This window comes from Neomonachus schauinslandi, chromosome 2 (assembly GCF_002201575.2).
Source record: "Neomonachus schauinslandi chromosome 2, ASM220157v2, whole genome shotgun sequence".
Lineage (NCBI taxonomy): Eukaryota > Metazoa > Chordata > Mammalia > Carnivora > Phocidae > Neomonachus > Neomonachus schauinslandi.
Window position 1 is genome coordinate 133,599,505 of NC_058404.1, and position 23,770 is coordinate 133,623,274.

Sequence of the window (23,770 nt, forward strand, 5' to 3'; positions counted from 1 at the left end):
ACAGGGGCTGGAAATGCTAGATACTTCCCAGCCTCCTGCAGTTAGGATATAGACAGCAACCCAATCTAGTTAACCGTACTGAAACACAATCTTGTGAGAGGGAAACCAGGAAAGACTTTCATCCCTAATAAAAAGATACATGAGAGAAAATGTCTTTATTCTTTGTCTAGCTATCCAGAAAGAGTTCACATGGCAGGCCTACTGACGAAGTTGGGCTTTGGCTGGGGTCTGGGAACTTAGATTGTGAGAAGGTTCCCACCATTCCCACAACTTGGAAGAGTGCCTCACTGTGTCTAAACTGTTTGTGCAAACAATGTGGTTTATGCTAAATACGTGCTTTCCTTCTGGGAGTCTGGAATTTTGTACATGCTAGGCAGAGGGTATCCACCTGACTAGCCCCCAGTAAAAATTTGAGCACTGTCTAATGAGTTTCCCGGGCAGACAATATTTAACATGTTTTGTAACAACTTGTTGCAGAGGGAATTAAGCACATCCTGTGTGACTCCACTGGGAGATGACTCTTCCAAGTATGCTCCTGGTTTCCGCTGGCCTTCACCCCATTGCCTTTATCCCTTTGTTGATTTTGTTTAGTATCCTTTTGTTGTGACAAATCTTTGCTGAGTCCTGTGAGTTCTCCTAGGAAATCATGGAACCTGGCTTGGTCTTGGGGACCCCAAAAACACTAGCCAATTGGGGTGTCTAAAGGCAATATTTGGAACTGTAGCAGCCATATTTATGGCAACTACTGGAGGATAAGCCTTAAGAATTTAAGAGAATATTCAGAAAAGAGTAGGGGAGAAAAGGCAAGCAGGAGCAAGCTACAAACCTTATAAAATGCATGACTGAGCTGCTGAATAAACTTCCTACCTCCAGACATTTATGTTTAACATTTCAAAAATAAGACATTTTAGCACTGGCATTGGAAATAACCCTTATAACTTTTCCAAGCTTTCTAAAAAAGTGATCATATAAAAGTAGAATAGGATTATTTAAAGACATACTTTTTGGATAATCTAAATTTTAGATTAATTTCTACAGAAAAGCAAGAAAATAAAAGAAACATAGTTGGAAAACTTTTCACTTCATGGTATCTCTTTAAATAGTAATATCTAAAGTTGGAGAGTGCCTATATTGCAGTAGATTATTCAAAGCAATATCCATTTCATCTAAGTTACTTAATTTATTGGCATAAAATCATTGATAATATTCCTTTAGGATTCTTTTAATAAATGCAGAAGCTGGCATGATATGTCACTTCTCTCATTTTTGACACCAGTAATTAGAGTCTTCTCTTTTTCCTAATCAGTCTGGCTAGAAGCTTATACATGTAATAGCTCTTCTCAAACAAGCAATTTCAGGTTTCATTAATTTTTTCTTTCTTTCTTTTTTTTTTTTTTTTTGATTTCTCCTCTGATCTTTAGTCTTTCTTCTACTTACTACTTTGTTCCTTTTTCTAGGTGAAGGCTGGTTTGAGACTTTTCCTACTATTGGCGTTTAGTGCTATAAAATTTCCCCTAAGTCTTGCTTTCAGAAGCTTACAACCCACACGTTTTGACATATTATGTTGTCACTTGTATCCAGAACAATATACTTTCTCATTTCCTCTTTGAGCCATGGGTTCTTTAGAAGTGTTATTTATTTTCAAATACTTGAGGATTTTCCAGAGATGCTTTGTACAACTTGAATACATTTAAATGCATTAAAACTTCTTTTATGGGGGCGCTCAGTCAGTTAAGCATCTGCCTTCAACTCAGGTCATGATCCCAGGGTACTGGGATCAAGCCCTGCATCAGGATCCCTGCTCAGCAGGGAGTCTGCGTCTTCCTCTCTCTCTGCCCCTCCTCCCACTTCTGCTCACTCTCTCTCAAATAAATAAATAAAATCTTAAAACTAACAACAACAAAAAACTTCTTTTATGGTCAAGGATATGAACTAACTTGGTGAATATACTGTGTGCATTGTAAGAAAATGTGTATTCTGCCATTGTTGGGTGAAGTGTTTTATAAATGTTATTTAGGTCATGTTAGTTGATTGTGATGTTAAAGTATTATACCTTATTGATTTTCTACTTATTCTGTCAGCTATTGAGAGAAACATACTGAGATCTCCAACTATAATTGTGGAATTCTCAATTTCTCCTCACAGTTCTGTTTTTGCTTTGTGTATTTTGAAGTTCTACTATTAGGTGCATAAGTGTTTAGACCTGTTACATCTTCCTGATATATTGAACTCATTGTCATTATAAAACAGTATTTTTTTTTACTCTGGTAAAATTCTTTGTCCTCGGATCAACTTTGTCTGATATTAATATATCCAGTTTTCTTTCAATTAGTTTAGTTAACATGCTACATCTTTTCTTGCATATAGTTGGGTCTTGATTTTTGAATCCAATCTGACAAGCTCTGCTATTTAATTGGGTGTTTTAAATAATTTACATTAGATGTGATTATTGAGATAGATGGGTTTTATCATTTTGTTATTTTTTTTTTTATTTGCCTCATTTGCCCTCCCTTTTCTCACCTTTGGATTAGTAATATCTTTTATGATACCATTTTATCTCCTTTGTTGGCTTTTAGCTGTAACTCTTTTTGTTGTTGTTATTTTAGTCACTGCTACAGGGTTTATAGTGTACATCTTTAACTTATCCACAGTCTACTTCAAGTAACATTACATCAAACTTATATAAGAATCTACATTTGTGGGGCATCTGGGTGGCTCAGTCGGTTAAGCGACTGCCTTCAGCTCGGGTCATGATCCTGGAGTCCCGGGATCGAGCCCCATGTCTGGCTCCCTGCTCAGCGGGGAGTCTGCTTCTCCCTCTGCCCCTCCCCCCCCACCTCGCTCTCGTGCTCTCTCTCTCTCTCATATAAATAGATAAAATCTTTAAAAAAAAAAAAAAAAAGAATCTACATTTGTATATTTCCATTACTGACCTCCCAACCTGTGTTATTGCCATGCATTTCATTTTTACATGTTATAACCCCCACACTACATTGTTATTTTTGTTTAAAGTCAATTATCTTTTTTAAAAAAAGTTTATTACACATAAGAAAATATAAGCACAATAAAAAGTACCAATCTTTACCCATAGGTATTTTTAAAGCCATTCCCATGTGACTTCAACATTGTTATTATTAGTAAAAGTCAGATTACCCAAATTTAAGCTTTTTCATCCATTTAGCTGATCTTGTTAGTAAAGTCATAAATGTTACAACTATTTTTAAAAATGAAAAAGAACGGGCGCCTGGGTGGCTCAGGCGTTAAGCGTCTGCCTTCAGCTCAGGTCATGATCCCAGGATCCTGGGATCGAGTCCCACGTCGGGCTGCCTGCTCGGTGGGAAGCCTGCTTCTCCCTCTCCCACTCCCCTGCTTGTGTTCCTGCTCTCGCTATCTCTCTCTCTCTCCAATAAATAAATAAAATCTTTAAAAAAAAAAAATGAAAAAGAACGATTATTAAATTACTTAGGTCTGTAGTCCAAGTATTTAGTGAGACCTGGTTGAGGGAATTCAAGGGTTAGTTCCCTGAAGAGAGAGGTTCATCACTTCCCTGGGACAGACAAAAATATGTTATTTCCTCCTTCCATAACTCCAGAGGGTGTATTCTGAACTACCTAAAGCTAGAAATAGAGACTTGGACTCATTGGCTCCCACATCTGTATAAATGTTTTATCTAAAAAATATTTTTTTTTAAAGATTTTTTATTTATTTATTTGAGAGAGAGAGAATGAGAGCAGAGAGCATGAGAGGGAGGAGGGTCAGAGGGAGAAGTAGACTCCCTGCTGAGCAGGGAGCCCGATGCGGGACTCGATCCCGGGACTCCAGGATCATGACCTGAGCCGAAGGCAGTCACTTAACCAACTGAGCCACCCAGGCGCCCCTCTAAAAAATATTAAGAGTTAAAAGTGCCAACTTAGATGGCCTTGACCATTCAGCTAGAAATAATCTGATACATGTGAGGAATTAATGACATCTGCCAAGCTGTCTGCTAACTCCTCTTTATTTCTACCTCCTTAACTCTTTACTTGGTCTCTTTGTCCTATAATCACCTGTCCTGTACTATTTCCTCCTTCCCTGGAAAGGCACTGTAGAAAAATGGCAAAGTACCTAAGCTTCAGTTAGAGTTGGACAGAGTTTAAGTCCCAGCTCCTCCATTACAGTTCTGTAATCTTGGAAAGTTATTTCACCTTCCTATAACTTACTTTCTTCATTTGTAATAGGAAAACAATAATGGAACTTGATTATAGGGTTGCTACATTAAATCAATCAATATAGGTAAAACTCCTTGCCCATAGTAAGTGGTCAAAATGTCATCCATTATTATTTCATTACTGCATTTTGGGATTTTTTTAAAGTGGCTTTATCAATCTATTTGTCTCAGACTTTAATCAGTTACCTTTTAAAGACATTTAAATAATAAGAAAAAAATAGGGCATATATTACCAAGGTAGTTTGCATTTCCAGTGTTCTTCATTTCACTGGGTAGATCAATTTGGTATCACTTCCCTTCTGCCTAAAGGACTTCATTTCATGTAGATAAGGTCTATTGGTAATGAATTCTTTCAGCTATTATATCTCTAAAAAAGCCTTTATTTCACCTCATTTTTGAAAGATTTTCATTAGACAGAGATCTAGGTTGACAGTTTCTTTCAGTAGAGATGTTGCTGTACTATATTCTTGTATGCATAATTTCTGACAAGAAATATACTGTCATCCTTATTTTTGTTCTTCCTGTGGAATGTCTTTTTTTTTCCTTCGGCCACCTTTCAGATTTTCTCTTTATCACAGATTTTGAATAGTCTGAATATGATGTGCCTTTGTGTAATCCTCATGCTGGGGTTCACTGAGATTCTGAATCTGTTTATAGCTTTCATCATATTTGGAAAAGTTTCAGCCATTATTTATTAGATTATTTTTTCCATCAGGCCTTCTTTCTCTTCTCCTTTAGGGACTCCAATTTCATGTGTATTAGGTCAATTGAAGTTATCCACAACTCAAAGATGTTCTGTTCATTTTTAAATTATTTTCCTTTCTTTGTGTGTTTCATTTTGAATCATTTATACTTGTATGTCTTAGAGTTCACTAATGTTTCCTTCTGCAAAGTTTAATCTGACATTAATCCCATCCCATCTATTTTTCATCTCAGGCATTATAGTCTTCATCTTTAGAAGTTCAGTGTATTCATACTTAACTTTTGTACATATGGAATACAGTTATAACTATTATTTAAAAAACTATTTCAATGCACGTATCTGCTGATTCTAACCTCTGTATCAGCCTGGAGTCAGTTTAAATGATTTATCTTCTCATTATGGGCCTTATTTTCCTGCTTCTTTGCATGCCTGGAAATTTTTCATTAGATGCTGAATATGTTTATAAATATTCTTGAGTTTGCTCAGGAGTGAAGTTACATTACTTGAAAACTTGGAAGTTTGATCCTTTTGGGTCTAGCTATTAAGATTTGTTAGGCTGGCCAGGGCGCCTGGGTGGCTCAGATGGTTAAGCGTCTGCCTTCGGCTCAGGTCATGATCCCAGGGTCCTGGGATCGAGTCCCGCATCGGGCTCCCTGCTAGGCGGGGAGCCTGCTTCTCCCTCTGCCTCTCTCTCTCTCTCTCTGACTCTCATGAATAAATAAATAAAACATTTTAAAAAAAATGATTAAAGAAAAAAAAAAAGATTTGTTAGGCTGGCCAGAGCAACACTCAGTCTAGGTCTAATTATTCCTCGCTACTGGAACAAGATTGTTCTTGTACTCCACCTACTGTCCCGTGAATCTTGAGAATTTCCAGTCTGGCTTGTGGGAACAGGAAGTATTCCTGGCCCTGTGGAATACACAAGTACTGTTTCCTCTAATTCTTTTGTGTGATTCTTCACTCAGGAACTATCCTCACATACCTGTACTTATTGAGTACTCAGCTTAATACTTGAAGGGGACCCTCTGTAGGTCTTTGGGGTTCTCTCTCTGTGTTGTTTTCCCTCTCCATTACTCTGTTCTGTTAACTCTAGCTGCCTCAGTCCTCCTAAACTTTTCAGCAACATTTCCTGAATCTAGGAAGTCTACCATTCTCTACCTGGCTTCCCATATCTTGCACCACAACCCAGAAACTCTCTCAAGGTAGCAATCACAAGGGTCACCTTGTTTCCATCTCTCAGGGATATCATTATTTGATATCCAGTGTCTTAAAAATTGTTGTTTCACAAATTTTATCCATTTTTTAGTTGTCATGGGCCAGAGGGTAAATCCCATCCCTGTTATTCCTTCTTGGCTAGAAGTCTAAGGTTCACTAGCTTATTATGTTTATTTCTCTGTATTGAACCATTGTAAATGGCATTTCAGTTCAATAATCCCTGATGGATTGGGGTCAAATCTTACATGGTTATGAGGCTGACTCTTTAAATTGTTTCTGTGTGGGTCTTTTCACTAACTGCCTTAAAGGCAGTCATTCTTCTGTTTAAAAAGCACATTTCAAAGAAATAGTACTATGGCTAAGGAATTTTAATGCTATGGGGAAGAATGTCTAGAAGTTTGTGCAGCTAAGTAAGTCACAAAGTGATTTTCATTCTACAGAGTTTCTATAAGAAGGATTTTTCTTCTTTTATACTTTTTGCAAATGAAGAGAACATTCATGGGAGGAGCAAGAAGATACTGAATGTGGAGGCAGGAAAAAGGAAGAATAGCAGACCTTGAGAAGGGATTGAAAATAAAACTTTTTTTTTTTAAAGATTTTATTTATTTATTTGAGAGAGAGAGAGAGTGAGCATGAGAGGGGGGAGCGGGAGAGGGAGAAGCAGACTCCCCGCTGAGCAGGGACCCCCGTCGTGGGACTCGATCCCGGGACTCCAGGATCATGACCTGAGCTGAAGGCAGTCGCCCAACCAACTGAGCCACCTAGGCGCCCGAAAATAAAACTTTTCTAAGAAAAAATCACAGAAGCCAAAAATCTCTGATAACATTTGCACATCAGACTTTGTCTTCTATTTATTTTAAAAAAATAGTCTTCTTTCTTCCTACTCAAAAATCCAATGTTTACTTAACTAATATGCTAAGGTGAAATATTAAAGCAGAGAGCTGGAAGCATTATGATTATCCCTTAATAAATGTCAAAACAAAATATGGCAAGTTCTTGCAAGTATAAGGTAGTCAAGATAATTCCTATAGCAGAAGTTTTTATACCTGTGGCCCATAGGCTTTATTTGGCCTGCAGACATGTTGTATTCGGCGTACAGAGTAATGGCCACACCATGTTTCACGAAAGTGTTATTTGGAGGCCAATATTTATAAACTGGAAGATTTCATGAATCAAAGAGATATAAAAATCTTGGGGAAAAGGAGGTGGTAGCACTCAAAGTGGGTAGCAGATGTCCCCTTTAGTTAGAGTCTGAGCCCTTTAGTTGACTACAGTGTCAGTGTCCATCATTCATTACTCTTTCCCCCCCTCACTCAACTACCCCTGGCCTTCCTTGCCCTTTTAGGTATTTAGGCTAGTGACACCTGATTGAGGGTATGTATAATAATATCCCAACAAATTAACCCATTTTTTTTTAACTTAGAAAACATATAAAAGCATCACTATAATCTCTCTCTCTCTCTTTTTTTTTAAGGGGAGATGGGATTTTTAGAAAGATACATTGAAAAGAGTACTTATTTTCTACTAATTGTAGGAAGGCTGCACCTGGAGCACATTTTTAAACTGTAGATTCCTGGTGATCTAGGAGGTATCCCAAAATGTTTATTTTTAACAAATTCATACGTAATTCAGATACAGCTGACATTTGGAAGCCACAATCTACCCTGCCTTCTGGCTATATTTCAGAAGGTACACAAAAAAGGAAGCATAATTACAAAGAGTTAAAACAATGTTATTAGGAAATTATACTCTGGCACACTTTTTCTCACAATGCACTCTACTTAAACGGAAAAAAATGTAAACTTTAGGTACACAATAAGAGTAACTCTGTATTTAGTTTTCTGTATTAATGCTTCAACAAAGAAAACTGGAAAAGCAAGCATGTTTTTAAAAAAGGTGCTATACAGCAAATTTCTGTACACCAAAAATTTCTATATATTGGGGTTTCTTTGCACCTTAGTGCTTTATAAGAGAACTGAAATAGGGGTCTAAGTGCCCCTTCCAACTGTAAAATGATCCAACTTCAGCTGTACCCAATATTTGTCAACCTCAGTTAAAAAGAAAATTTTCAACTTAAACAAAATCATATAATTAGTGATAAGACATTCAAGTTTGCTTTTACTATAACAGATTTTTAACTACTAATAAAGGAATGGGGATTAACAGGTCAAAAGTGTGAGAAATGTTTGACTAAATGGAAAAAAAAGAAAAGCAGTAAAATAAAGCATTCTATTATATAAAAGAGGAAAACTTTGTTTGTAAATATTCTTTTCAAAATCAAAGAAATTTTTAGCATATTACATTGGTACATGTTTCACATTAAGAAAGACTAAAACATCAGTTTGGCACATCATTCATTAATGTCTCCTCCTGGCTTCGGAGACATTACCGAAAATGAAGGCTACAGAAGAGCACTCCAGGGAAGACCTGGAGATAGGAACAGAAAGATGACTTACTTTTCAATCTTTGTACCTTTCAATCTTGTACAACTTATATGTTTTACCTATTCTTAAAAATAAAAAAAAAAGCAATCTTTATCTGCTATAATTAAATTGGAGTCTGCACAACTCATCTCCTTCATAGGGCAACAAAACTGTTTACTTAACAAGAGAACTACATGATCACTGAAACTATTTGCACGAGAATAGTATTTGTATAATACTTAAGTTAAAAAAAAAAAGCAAAAAGAAAAAATATGCGACGGCAGTTAAAGGAAAGGATTAATAAGTGACTTTATGTCTCAAAAAACTTTAGGATGCAAATTCCACTTCTCTAAATAAGAGTTAAGTGCCAACCAATTATATTTTGAATGAATTTTAAAACCACACGATAAACTAAATCTTAGAAACTTTTGGAGTTCTCCTATCAGATACTTTTTACATCACCACATACAAAGCATGCAGGCCTACTGAAAGAGCTGATTCAAAGGAGAAGAAAAGAAACTTTGTTAGCAGTCACCAACAGTTTGGGGGCTCTGTAAATAACAGCTGTCAACCAAACCAAAGGACAATATTTCAGTGCATTAAGAATGGAATGGAGAGCTGGTCAAAGTATTCTTCATGACCATACCTCAATAAGATCATTACTTCTAACCCTGAACTAAAAGTTATAAATGATTCTCACTATTAAAATGTAAACAGGCTTAAGGGACCAGACTGACTAGATTCATAATGCTGGCTCTCCCACTTAACTGTCTATATTACTTTGGGCAAATCTACCTCAGTTTCCTTACCTGTAAAAATGAAGGTAACAGTAGTATCCACCTTAAGGCTACTTTGAGGAATTAAACTTTTTACTACATTAAGCAGGACACTTTATAAATATGTGTATTATCATTATTATCTAAACATCCTTGTAAAACAATAACCCAGCCTCAAAGTACATCTTCTAGTTGTCTAAAGCATTGGCTAAGAGAATTCAATGCATTATAATAAATAAGCCTCTTCTGTATTTAAAAAAAATCTTCATGTAAAATATAATGTTTCTCAACAGAAAAATTCTATATGTCATGAGCTCTTCAAATCTAAACTTTCAACTCCTAAAACAGGTTGGTTTTCCCTTACATATCACCATTTAGAACATTTTTGTTTCTTTCTGGTCTTTTCTAAAATTGAAGTTTTCATATTTGTATTCTTTTTGTATTTACCCAAAGAATACAAAAATATTAATTCAAAGGGATACACGCACTCTGATGTTTATTAGCAGCATTATCTACAATAGCCAAATTATGGAAGCAGCCCAAGTGTCCATCAACTGATGAATGAATAAAGAAGATGTGGGAATCTCTCTCACACACACACACACACACAGGGCAGAATATTATTCAGCCATAAAAAAAGAATAAACTCCGGCCATTTGCAACAACATGGATGGAGCTAGAGAGTAAAATGCTAAGTGAAATAAGTCAGAGAAAGACAAATAGCATATGATTTCACTCATATGTGGAATTTAAGTAACAAAAAAATGAGTGAAAGGAAAAAAAAAAAGAGAGAGAGGAAAACTAAGAAACAGACTCTTAATTATAGAGAACAAACTCATGGTTACCAGAGTAGAGGTGGGTGGAGGATGGGCTGTATGGGTGATTGGGATTAAGGAGTGTACTTGTAACAAGCACCGGGTGTTGTATGGAAGTGTTGAATCACTGTATTGTACATCTGAAACTAATATAACACTATATGTTAACTGGAATCTAAATAAAAACTTAAAAAAACACGAAAATAAATAAATAAAACCATCTATATCTCAAAAAAGATGTTTTATTTTAGATCAGTCTATTATTAAAGATTTATTATGTTAAGTTTTAGGACAATTTTTAATTATTTTATTTTATTTTTATTTATTTATTTTTAAAAATTTTATTTATTTATTTGACACAGAGAGAGAGAGAGCGAGAGCAGGAACACAAGCAGGGGGAGTGGGAGAGGGAGAAGCAGGCCTCCCGCGGAGCAGGGAGCCCGATGCGGGGCTTGATCCCAGGACCCTCGGATCATGACCTGAGCCGAAGGCAGACGCCCAATGACTGAGCCACCCAGGCGCCCCTAATAATTTTAAATATATAAGACTAACTTCTCTGTTTTCATTTAATAAGCAATGCATATTCTCTAATTAAATTATGTAAGAAAAAAATTAACATTTTCATAAAAAATAAAGCAAAATAAAAACTATGGTTATAGTCATGCTTTACTAAGTTTTACCTTCTTCCTATTTAACATATTTCCATGTTAGAAACAACCTCTTTTTTTTTTTTTTTTTTTTTAAAGATTTTATTTATTTATTTGACAGAGAAAGACACAGCGAGAGAGGGAACACAAACGGGGAGTGGGAGAGGGAGAAGCAGACTCCCTGCCGAGCAGGGAGCCCGATGCGGGACTCGATCCAGGGACTCCAGGATCATGACCTGAGCCGAAGGCAGTCGCTCAACCAACTGAGCCACCCAGGCGCCCAGAAACAACCTCTTTTTAACCTAATTTTTGAGGATCACAAAATTCCATTTTAAGGCTTCAGAATAATTCATTCCTCCTCTGTCGGTTACTTATATTGTTTCCAATTTTATACCATTACAAATAATGCTGTGATGAGCATTTAAACATTTTTTAAACGATTTTCGAAAGGACACTTTATTATCTTTACTTCACTCAACAGTTTATAGGTACATGATTGCTATGAAGACCACAGGTTAGAATAAGACCTTGAGGGAAAAAAAAAAAACCGAAAGGAAAATATGCTACCATTCCAAGAACAACTGTTGAAAAGCTCATGAACAATTTCATAAATTTAGATTCCAACACAGACTATGGAGTTCTCTTACACATTTTCTATGCAAAGTGAGGTGATTTCTTGCCTCTCCTTGATACTGTTCATTTTAAAAGACACTACTCACATGAGAAGCTATGGTTAAGATCATTAACTCTGGAGTCACACAGATTCCAAATCCCTGCCCCACTACTGACTAGCCAGCTGTGCACCTATGACCACTCATTAAATCTCTCTAAGCCTTAGTTTTCTCATCTATAACTTGAAGAGTATAGCAGCACCAACCTTACAGGATTGTTGTAAAAATAAGTAATATCCTATGTGTCCGGTTCTTAAAATAATGTCTAGCACATAGTAAATACACAAACAGCATCATATCATTTAACTGTTTCCAGTGCTCAATGTTTTCGTGGTCTCAAAGACAACATAAATATATGTTGGTCTGTGTATAAATTATTGGCTTAATCTACAGATTATGATGGCACAGATGCATATTTACAAACTGCTACATTATATAATTTTTTAAATATTGTTCAGTCTGAAAAGCTGATTGTCAAAATAGTCAAAATAAAGGTTAAATAATAGCTTTAATGGAATCATAAGAAATGAATTTCAGGGGCGCCTCGGTGCCTCAGTCGTTAAGCGTCTGCCTTCGGCTCAGGTCATGATCCCAGGGTCCTGGGATCGAGCCCCGCATCGGGCTCCCTGCTCCGCGGGAAGCCTGCTTTTCCCTCTCCCACTCCCCCTGCTTGTGTTCCCTCTCTCGCTGTGTCTCTCTCTGTCAAATAAATAAATAAAATCTTAAAAAAAAAAGAAATGAATTTCACTGTTTATACCATACACCACTGAAATGATTTCTCTTCTCGGGGCGCCTGGGTGGCTCAATCAGTGAAGCCTCCGCCTTGGGCTTGGGTCATGAACTCAGGGTCCTGGGATCGAGCCCCGCAGCGGGCTCCCTAGCTCAGCTGGGAGTCTGCTTCTTCCTTTCCCCACTGCTTGTGCTCTCTCTCACATAAATAAATAAGACCTTTAAAAGAAAAGAGAAACTATTTCTCTTCAGACAGAATAAATTCTTAATTCTTTTCACATGATTAAAGGTCAAATATATTTAAAAGGATGCTAAGCGAACCAGGAGTAATTTATAAGCTAGAGTAACATTAATTCTCCTAGTTTTTATTTTCCTTATAGTTATTTGGTAATACAAAAAGCAGTAGAAAAGGAAAGTGCACCAGCCACCACTATGTACACCTTATTATTTTTTTAAGATTTTATTTATTTATTTGACAGAGAGAGAGAGCCAGAGCACAAGCTGGGTCGGTGGGGGTGGGGGAGATGGCGGAGGGAAAAAGAGAAGCAGGCTCCAGGCTGAGCGGGGAGCCTGATGCGGGGCTTGATCCCAGGACCCCAAGATCATGACCTGAACCAAAGGCAGCCACCTAACCGACTGAGCCACACAGATGCCCCTTATGTACACTTTATTAATCAAGATGATGACAATTAATCCTTTACCCATTTGGCCAGCTAAGACAATATTTTTAGAGGCCTACACCGAATTTTCTTATTACTTAACAATCAGCTAGGTGACTTTAGGCAATCAATCAACTATGTGTAAATAGCCAAGAGGTTTAGTATTTTATTGTTTCAGAAATTAAAGAATAAAGCAAGTCCTGAGTTGGTAAAATACTAAATATATTTTAAAATTATACTTCCTACATCACACTTGATATAGCAGATAAAACATTTATCTGAATTAAAAATGGAAAGAAGGGTTTATTTCAAAACTTTTTAGGAGTTGCTATCTTTCAAGTATAATGCTAACTTCTAAGACGAGGACTGAAAAAATCTTTTGTAGCAAAAGCAATTTGCAGACAACATTCCCAATTAATTTTAAATTTTGAATCCTACAGATAACTATAATCATAATGATTAAGTATAAAAGCTGACAGGAAAGTCACACTAGTGGCAAATAAATAACCCTACTATAGCAGAACATTAAACAACAGGATGAGATTTTTATTTTAAACACCTTTTCCAAATTTATAGCTTAGATGGCTCATTTTAAATATAATTCCCAATCTCAGATTAAGTGAACCCAGCAGTAACTAATTTACAAAGCATTTTCAATTGAACATCAAACATACTTTAGAGTCAAGATCCTTTGTCCCCTTGTCTTGTTAAAGTGGCAGATAGCAACAAATGATAAATATCTTTCAATCAATAGCTGACGTAGCTCAGTAAGAACTGAGAAAAATTACTTCCCATTTGACCCAATCCTCCCAGCTGCAGTGAGGTTTCCTCGTTATTCTAGACTTCATATTCTATTTGACCATCACAGACTGCAATAATCCTTAAACTTACTTTCCATTTTCTGCAGAAATGGATTTAGGCCATCACTGTTCAAATTATTCAACTTTAAACTGATAAGGCCTATAAATCCTTCATCAATCTCTCATTACTTTCCCAGCGATGACGATCTCTATCTAACCTCTACTTCTCTCCTCAAACCTCCAATTCTTCACCACTACACAAATCATACTTAAAAGCAGGTAATCTTGCCCCTTATGACAGCACTTTCTGAAGATAATAGCATTAAGTGTGGATTCTCCTACACAACCTTGTTTTCATTTCTATGCATCAATAGGCCCACATCTATTTTCATAGCCTTCCCTTCAACCTTACAGAAAAGTTGCTTTCTTTATGACTGATGCTGACAATTCTACCAGGGGCTCTTTCCTTCCCATCCAGAGCCTCACAAAAGGAAATTACTGTTTTACTCTTCCTGGCATTTTAAATCATTTCTTACAGAATCTGTCCTTTTACCATCTTCAATCTTAAAAATAAATTTTTTTCTGATCTATGAAATCTCCTAGATCATCCAAATCTCATCTGTTTTGGGACATGCAGGTGGCTCAGTCGGTTAAGCAGCTGCCTTCAGCTCAGGTATGATCCCAGGGTCCTTGCTCAGCAGGGAGCCTCCTCCTCCCTCTCCCTCTGCCTGCCACTCCCCCCCGCTTGTGCCCTTTCCCTCTTTCTCTCCCTCTCTGACAAATAAATAAAATCTTAAAAAAAAAACACCTCATCTGTTTTGCCATGAAATGCTACCCTCCATTTCAATTTCCTTCCTATTCCCCTCTTTATCAGTATAGTAAAATGCTTCTTTTGAAGGTAATAATATTCAACTGATCATACTATTCTTTTTCTTCTACTTTTCTTCAGTCATCTTTCTTTGGTTCCCTGTGACATCTGGCACCATTGGTCACGTACTCCCTAACGGACTCTCCTAACGCACTTTCTTTAACATTAGACTTTCCTAGCTCTTTTACTCTTTAGACACTTCCTTCCCAGTCCCAATACTTTTCTCACTCTCACATGACATCTTCTGCACCTTTTATTATTTATTTATTTTTAAGATTTTATTTATTTGACAGAGAGAGAAAGAGAGCACAAGCAGGGGGAGCGGGAGAGGTTCGAGAAGCAGACTCCCCGCAGAGCAGGGAGCCCGACGTGGGGCTCGATCCCAGGACCCTGGGACCATGACCTGAGCCAAAGGCAGACACCGAACCATCACTTCAGCACCTTTAATTTTTTTTTAATTTAATTTTTTTTTTTTAAAGATTTTATTTATTTATTTGACAGAGAGAGACACAGTGAGAGCAGGATCACAAGCAGGGGGAGAGGGAGAAACAGGCTTCCCGCGGAGCAGGGAGCCCGATGCGCGGCTCGATCCCAGGACCCTGGGATCATGACCTGAGCCGAAGGCAGACGCTTAACGACTGAGCCACCCAGGTGCCCCACTTCAGCACCTTTTAAACACCTCCTCTCTCCTGAATTCACTCACTAAAATCTTTTATTCTGTTGATACACCATGCTCATTCTTATAATAATGTCTTCAAAACAGTATCACACTCTAGCCCCCAAGTGAATCCTGACTGAATCAAGGCACGCTTTCTCTTTCAAATGTTATTGTACTTATTTATTGTTTTCTAATATCTAATGGTTTCCTGTCTGCATTTTTTTTTTAACCTATATTTTAAGTTTTTTTTGGTAGGAACCATTTTCCTTTTACTTTTCAGTATTTCTCAAAATACAGAAAAAAATTCTCAACACAGTATTCAAATACTTTACAGCTATATAATTTGTTTAGACAAAAACCAAGACATTCAAGACAAAAATAAATTTGTATTACTTATAAAATATTTCTAATTGTTGTTATTTTAACTGTAGTCAAACAATCCTGTGGGTATTTTTTTCTACCGATTTCCATATTTTTCACATAAAGGGATATGTCAGATTTGCTCACTTTATTTCCTTTAAAATGTCAACCATTTTAGTCTTAACATGACCTATATGTATCTACCATATCTAAAAAGATCTTATATAGGGGCACCTGGGTGGGGCAATCAGTTAGGCACCCAACTCTTGGTTTTGGCTCAGGTAGTGATCTCAGGTTGTGAGATCAAGTCCTGCCCAGGCTCCACTCTTAGTGCAGCATCTGCTTGAGATTCTAATCTCCCTCACCCGTTCTCTCTCTAAAATAAGTAAATGAATAAATCTTTAAAAAACAATAGCAATAATAAATAAAATAAATAAAAACATCTTACATAAAAAACAATCTGATAACCAAGACACAGTCAATGACCTAATCAAGACAATGTATACCAGAGAGGCTAAAATTTGGGTCATAGAGATAAACCACGCTTTTGTCTTATGATTATTAATCATATTTCTGGCTGCTATTCCCCCCCCAATATATACATAACTGAAGAGGGAAGTGAAAGGTAAAGAATTCTTGTAAATTGAATCAGTGGACCCAATCATTTTGTATGTGTAATAACTCAGAAATAAAATTCACAAAACCTTATGAGGTAGGTATTACTATTTCCATTTTACAGATCAGACCCAAGATTAAATTTCTTATCCAATGACTCTAATTACGGAAAGAGCTAAATGCAAACAAAAGACTATCTAAATTTAAACTCTGTGTTCTTGGGGCGCTTGGGTGGCTCAGTCGTTAGGCGTCTGCCTTCAGTTCGGGTCGTGATCCCAGGGTCCTGGGATCGAGCCCCACATTGGGCTCTCTGCTTGGCAGGAAGCCTGCTTCTCCCTCTCTCACTCCCCTTGCTTGTGTTCCCTCTCTCTCTGTCTCTCTGTCAAAATAAATAAATAAAATCTTAAAAAAACAAAACTCTGTGTTCTTTCTACTACACTCTACTTCCTAATTTATGCCTGAATGTGAATAAATAAATCATAACACTACCTAGCTATAGTTTTCACAAAAGCTAAACACTTAAAAATGAATATAAATACATTAACTTTGTTTTGCTAAAGATCAACAATAACTCATTTAAAATGCCAAGGGTAGGTCAAATACTAAAAATTGTGTGAAGACATATTATTACAAGGAATTAAATATCAAACAATACAAAGTATAAAAGTACCAAATAATCTTAATGGCCATGATCCAGCCTGAAGAGAGTAAATCCAGTTTCTCAAATATCCTCTAGGTCAAGGCACTTTAATTAGCATTATTTATGTGTTAAATATCAAGTGGCAAGTCAATAAAACCAAGCTCCCTTCCATCCCCAAAACCTAGCATATGGTCTATAATTTATCTATGCATACTACAACGAAAATCCACTAAACTGGAAACAAATGGAGATCAGATGTTAGGAACTCTGGCAAAAACAATAACTGAATCCCCAATATCTATTCTCCTTAATTAGTTTTGGGATAGCCAAGTATCCAGAAAAACTAGAATTCCCAGCTTCCACTGCAAGTAGGGATGGCCAGTATAAATAGAAGTCACTAGGTAAGCCTTCCAAGAAAACTTTTTGAAAGGATCTGACTCATCTGGAAGGCACACCTTTTCTGCCATTTTCCCCATTTCTTCCATATTCTGCCTGCCTAGAAAGACAACACATTTTGAACAGAATGCTGGCAGTCATTTTGTGACCACAGGCCATCTTGAGGATGAAAGCCATGCATCAAGGAGAGGAAAAGAAAAAAGATGTCTGAGTTCACTACCATGTCTTGAAACTGCCATGCTTGATCTGGAGTATTATGCTTGGATTTTGTGATATGTTAGAGAAAAATAAATCCCTACCTTCTTTAGGCCATTGTACCTTGTACACTGTATTTAGGTCTCTTGTACTAGCAATCCTATGCAATTTCTACCGGAAAAAGCAAAATAATTCACTGCATTGGTCTTGGATAGGGCAAGCACAAAGAATATTGCAGGTAGCATTTCTCAAATCAGTGCTCCTATTATCAGATGCTAAGGTATGTGTTATGAATTCTATAATTATTAACAAATAAATGAAAAATTATATATATATATCATCTGGGAGATTAATAAGGTATATTAGCATATTAAAGATTCTAAACGTGTTCACAGTATTAGTTGGGAAGAGTGCCCAAAAATATATCCTAAACATTTTTAGTTTATGCTATACAACACTCCCAGGAGCACAGCAACATAAGATTTACAAATATTAGATAATTGGGCGCCTGGGTGGCTCAGTTGGTTAAGCGACTGCCTTCGGCTCAGGTCATGATCCTGGAGTCCCGGGATCGAGTCCCGCATCGGGCTCCCTGCTCGGCAGGGAGTCTGCTTCTCCCTCTGACCCTCCCCCCTCTCATGTGCTCGCTCTCAAATAAATAAATAAATAAAATCTTAAAAAAAAAAAACAAACAAATATTAGATAATAGCTCTGTGTGTTTGTGAGTTTGTGAACATGTACATTTAAATACACTAGAATTTATATATCCGAGAGTGTTATCTTTCAAAATAGATACTTTAGAAGGATACATAACCTTGTCCTCAAACATAATATCAGAAACATTTCTGGGGGGCGCCTGGGTGGCTCAGTTGGTTAAGCGACTGCCTTCGGCTCAGGTCATGATCCCGGAGTCCCGGGATCGAGTCCCATGTCAGGCTCCCTGCTCAGCAGGGAGTCTGCTTCTCCCTCTGACCCTCCTCCCTCTCATGCTCTCTGTCTCTCATTCTCTCTCTCGCAAATAAATAAAATCTTAAAAAAAAAAAAAAATTAAAAAAAAAAGAAACATTTCTGGGACTCTCTTTTTTAATTACGTTTAGAGCCATATTTTAAAAATCACTCCTTTTACTGTATAAGCATTTTTCATTTTAATTCAAATTATACTCCTTAAACACTCACCTTTCTAAAACAATAACACATCTATTATTTAATTGAATCAAACCTACTCTCAAATAGGTCTGGCACCAAAAAGGAGATTCAAAAAAACATGCTGGGGCGCCTGGGTGGCTCAGTCGTTAAGCGTCTGCCTTCGGCTCAGGTCATGATCCCAGGGTCCTGGGATCGAGTCCCACATCGGGCTCCCTCCTCGGGGGGAAGCCTGTTTCTCCCTCTCCCCCTCCCACTGCTTGTGTTCCTGCTCTCGCTGTCTCTGTCTCTGTCAAATAAATAAATAAAATCTTTAAAAAAAAAAAAAAAAAACATGCTGTAGGGTGCCTGAGTGGCTCAAATGGTTTAAGCATCTGCCTTTGGCTCAGGTCATGATCCCAGGGTCGTGGGATCGAGTCCCACATCAGGCTCCTTGCTCAGCAGGGAGCCTGTTTCTCCCTCTGCCTCTCTCTCTTTCTTCCTCTCTCTGTCTCTCATGAATAAATAAAAATCTTTAAAAAAACCCAAAACACTATGCTTTATGTTTTAAAAGTAACTCCAAACAGGAGATGTAATGTTCTAAAAATGAATAGTTTGAAGAGAATGACATTTATTTTTACAAGTTCCACTAAGTGTATAAAAATCAGGCACACATCACATAAGTTCAAGTAATAAGTGGAAGAAACATGTAACCCAAGGAACAAAGTAGTGCCATAAACTGAAACAAAAAAGCACATTTAAGTTCATGTATTACCTTTACCCAGTGTTAAAACAAACAAAACAAATAAACCTCTTATAAATCAGAGTATACCAAAAATAATAACAGCTAATATTTATTAAATACTTAGTTTGCATTAGGCACTGCTCTAAGTGCTTATGTGTATTAACTCATTTGGTCCTTAAAAAAATCCCGTAAGAGGCCTGATCATTATCTTCATTTTGCAGATGAGGAAATGAAAGTACAGTGAGGTTAAGAAACTCACACAAACTAAAACTAAATCATATTCAGAAATCAAAACCCAGGGGTGCCTTGGTGGCTCAGATGGTTAAGCGTCTGCCTTTGGCTCAGGTCATGATCCCAGAGATCTGGGATGGAGACCCACCCCCACCCCCAACATCAGGCTCCCTGCCTGCTCAGTGGGGAGCCTGCTTCTCCCTCTCCTTTTACTGCTCCCCCTGCTGTGCTCTCTCCCTCTTTCTGTCACATAAATAAATAAAATCTTAAAGAAAAAAAGAAAGAAATCAAAACCCAAGCAGACTAGCTCCAGAGTCTATGCTCTAAATACCATGCTATTCTGTCTCTCTAAATCAAGCAAGAGTGGTCAGTACCATGCACAGCTGCATCTAAAAACAATTCATATATACTCAGATAGGTACACATGTGTTTGCAAAGTTTTACAAGGCAATTTTACATGTTGTTTAATTTTATCTTCACAGCTGTTCTATGTCAATATATCCTGTCAATAGATGGACTTAGTTGGCATGAATTCAAGTAATTAAAGCTATGTGTCCAGAGATTATTCCACTTATCTGCTGTCTTAGAAATGTGTGCCTTCTGTGCCTCGCAGAGGTACTGGCAGATAACAGGAATTCAATGTATATTTACTGAATAAAGAACAATTAGAAAGGGAACTGGACATCAGAATGTGGTCAGATTGGTCCTGATTCATCAATACAGCTACTAGAAAAACACTCAGCTAGCTTGGCTCACCAACAGTGATTCTTTAGTATCCATTTAGGTGGAAGAACAGTATCACTCATTTTTCAATTAAATCTTAGTATCTCAATACAATCTTAAAATTCCTTTGAAGTTACAAGTCTTGATGTACTGGGGCGCCTGGGTGGCTCAGTTGGTTAAGCGACTGCCTTCGGCTCAGGTCATGATCCTGGAGTCCCGGGATGGAGTCCCACATCGGGCTCCCTGCTCAGCAGGGAGTCTGCTTCTCCCTCTGACCCTCCTCCCTCTCATGCTCTCTGTCTCTCATTGTCTCTCTCGCAAATAAATAAAATCTTAAAAAAAAGTCTTGATGTACTAACAAACACTGAGAAAGATTCAGATGCAATCTTACTCAAAAACATAACTCAGTATGGTCTTCAGTTACACAATGAGTATGATATATTACGTAGCCACATTAAAATATTTTCTTTTATTTAAAGATTAAAGGAAATTCCTATTAAATTTTAATAATGGAGAATACAGTCTAGATTTTTCATTGTAAGTGAAAGAATTGTATCATATGAGTGTTGGAGGGTATGCTGACTTGAATTATAACTAAAGTTACCAGTATTGCTGGGTACTATGTAATAACACATTTCCTTTTTGCTATTCATTTGTATACACCTCAAAGCAGTGCCAGAATTTCGAAGTTCTGATTGAACTCAATTGAATGATACATATCTACAATAGAGTTTTATCTCTCTTAGTTTGATAATTGATCATTCCTGAACTAAGTTTTCTATTATATTATATATATAGATAGATATAGGTATCTATATCTATCTGTATTTTTTTTTAACTATCAGGGTTTTGTTTTGTTTTTTGTTTTAACAAAACATCTATTCTAGCTTTCATGAAGTACAGCTATTTTAGCTTTGGTAGATTTTCACACAATACTTAGAAAATTGAGCTACGTTATATAAATTTGAAATACTGCCTGACACTTATACCTTAAGCTAAGTATAGATATTAGCATCAGAATAAAATTAAGGCAGATTGTGTGAAGGATGAATTATACTATGTTCAAATAATTACATAAAATTACATCTCAGCACAGGTCAAGAATATGAAAGACACTGGGGAGGGAATAAATCAAAACCTTACGATGAGGGAAATTCCTGTACCAAAATACTGATTTTTTCACTTCAAAACTGAATTACATAATGTTCTCTAGAAGAGATATCTGACTACACTAAGACCTAAAATAATCATCTCTTAATAATTTAAATGTTTATTTTAAAAATTACAGAAAAAGTGCATTAAGTAATACTTAGCAGTGCTGAGAGAAACTAAGTTTCTTAAAAGCGTTCCCTAATTTTAAAAAATTCCCAGGCTCTATCTTTCTTCCCAAAAAACCCCAAAAAGAAACAAACAAAAAACACCAACTTTGAATATTTCTACCACATTCTCAAGTTACATAATCATTCTAACCTTAATTTAAGTTATTCAACAAGAAAGTTTCATTTTTCTTCCACAGACTACATTAGAGCTAAGTGGAAAAGCTTCAAAACATGAAAACAGTATTGTAGGGCGCCTGGGTGGCTCAGTTGGTTAAGCGACTGCCTTCGGCTCAGGTCATGATCCTGGAGTCCCGGGATCGAGTCCCGCGTCGGGCTCCCTGCTCAGCAGGGAGTCTGCTTCACCCTCTGACCCTCCTCCCTCTCATGCTCTCTGTCTCTCATTCTCTCTCTCTCAAATAAATAAATAAAATCTTAAAAAAAAAAAAAAGAAAACAGTATTGTATACAAAACATTCCATCAGGCATCCTTTCAAAAGAACTCTCATTATCCTGGATGCAACTTGTCTGACCCCAGTAGGTAAAAAAAGCATGTGTTTATGTAAAAAGAAATGTACCAGCTACACTAAACCAATAAAGAAAACTGCTATTTTAGGTGTTTGGGGGGGTGGTATAAAAATGAGATGGACTAGGGGCGCCTGGGTGGCTCAGTCGTTAAGCATCTGACTTCGGCTCAGGTCATGATCCCAGGGTTCTGGGATCAAGCCCTGGCATCCGGCTCCCTGCTCAGCAGGAGTCTGCTTCTCCCTCTCCCACTCCGCCTGCTTATGTTCCCTCTCTGGCTGTCTTTCTCTCTGTCAAATAAATAAAACCTTTAAAAAAAAAAAATGAGATGGACTACACACATCATAGTTTCTTCTAAGCTGTGCATCAGTAGTTAACAAGTGGTAAACACCAATAAAATTCATGACATAGAATTAGCTTCCAGGGGCGCCTGGGTGGCTCAGTTGGTTAAGCGACCGCCTTCGGCTCAGGTCGTGATCCTGGAGTCCCGTGATCCTGGAGTCCCGGGATCGAGTCCCACATCGGGCTCCCTGCTCGGCAGGGAGTCTGCTTCTCCCTCAGACCCTCCTCCCTCTCATGCTCTCTGTCTCTCATTCTCTCTGTCTCAAATAAATAAATTTTAAAAATCTTTAAAAATTAAAAAAAAAAAAAAAAAAGAATTAGCTTCCAACCACCTCAAATTGTTTAGGAACCTCATACTTTGTTGAAGGAGATACTTTCCCTTGTGGGAAAGAATAAAGGCTCTCATGCATCTGTATGTTCATGTTAAAACTAATATAATGGTTTTCTGCTGGGAAATTGAATCATATCATATGACAACTAAGAGTTTCTATAACTAAAAGAAAAACAAACTAACAAAAAACAAAAACACCTTCACCAGATAGAAAAACCTTGAATCAAATTCCAACACTTGAATTGAAATGATGACGTTCTCTATTTCCCAACCTGAAACTGTTGGAGTACACAAGGGCAATTAAGTCATCGGTTAGATTCAGGGCATACTGATACAAATAATGCACACAAGTACACTGAAGTTCCACCTGAGTTAACTTTGAAAAGGAAAACCTTGTAACTAGGTATAGCAGATTGAGGAAAGATGTAATATAAGCATCAAATATGTGGTATTTCTCCACATTAGAAAAAAAACTATAGGGGCGCCTGGGTGGCTCAGTCGTTGGGCATCTGCCTTCTGCTCAGGTCGTGATCCCAGGGTCCTGGGGTAGAGCCCCGCATTGGGCTCCATGCTCTGCAGGGAGCCTGCTTCTCCCTCTCCCGCTCCCCCTGCTTGTGTTCCTGCTCTCGCTATCTCTCTCACTCTCTCTCTCTCTGTCAGAAAATAAAATCTTTAAAAAAAAACTATAAGAAATATTATATTTTAAATTATAAATCTAAGGGAAATGAATATACACACCCACTTCAGATGATGAGAAAATGGAATATAAATTTCAAAACCTCTAGGTAGTATATCAACTATACTACAGTAAAAAATTAAAATTTTTAAAAAATCCTTCAGGTAACACAGAATTTTGTGATTATAGAAATGTTCCATATCTGAGCTGTCCGATACAGCAGCTACTAGCCACAAGCAGCTACTGAGCACTTCAAATATGGTTAGTGGGAATAAGAAATTGAATCTTAAATTTCATTTAATTAATGTAAATTTAGCCACATGTATCTGGACTACAACATTGGACAGTGCAGCACTAAAGAAGTAGAGGGAAATATTCGTACC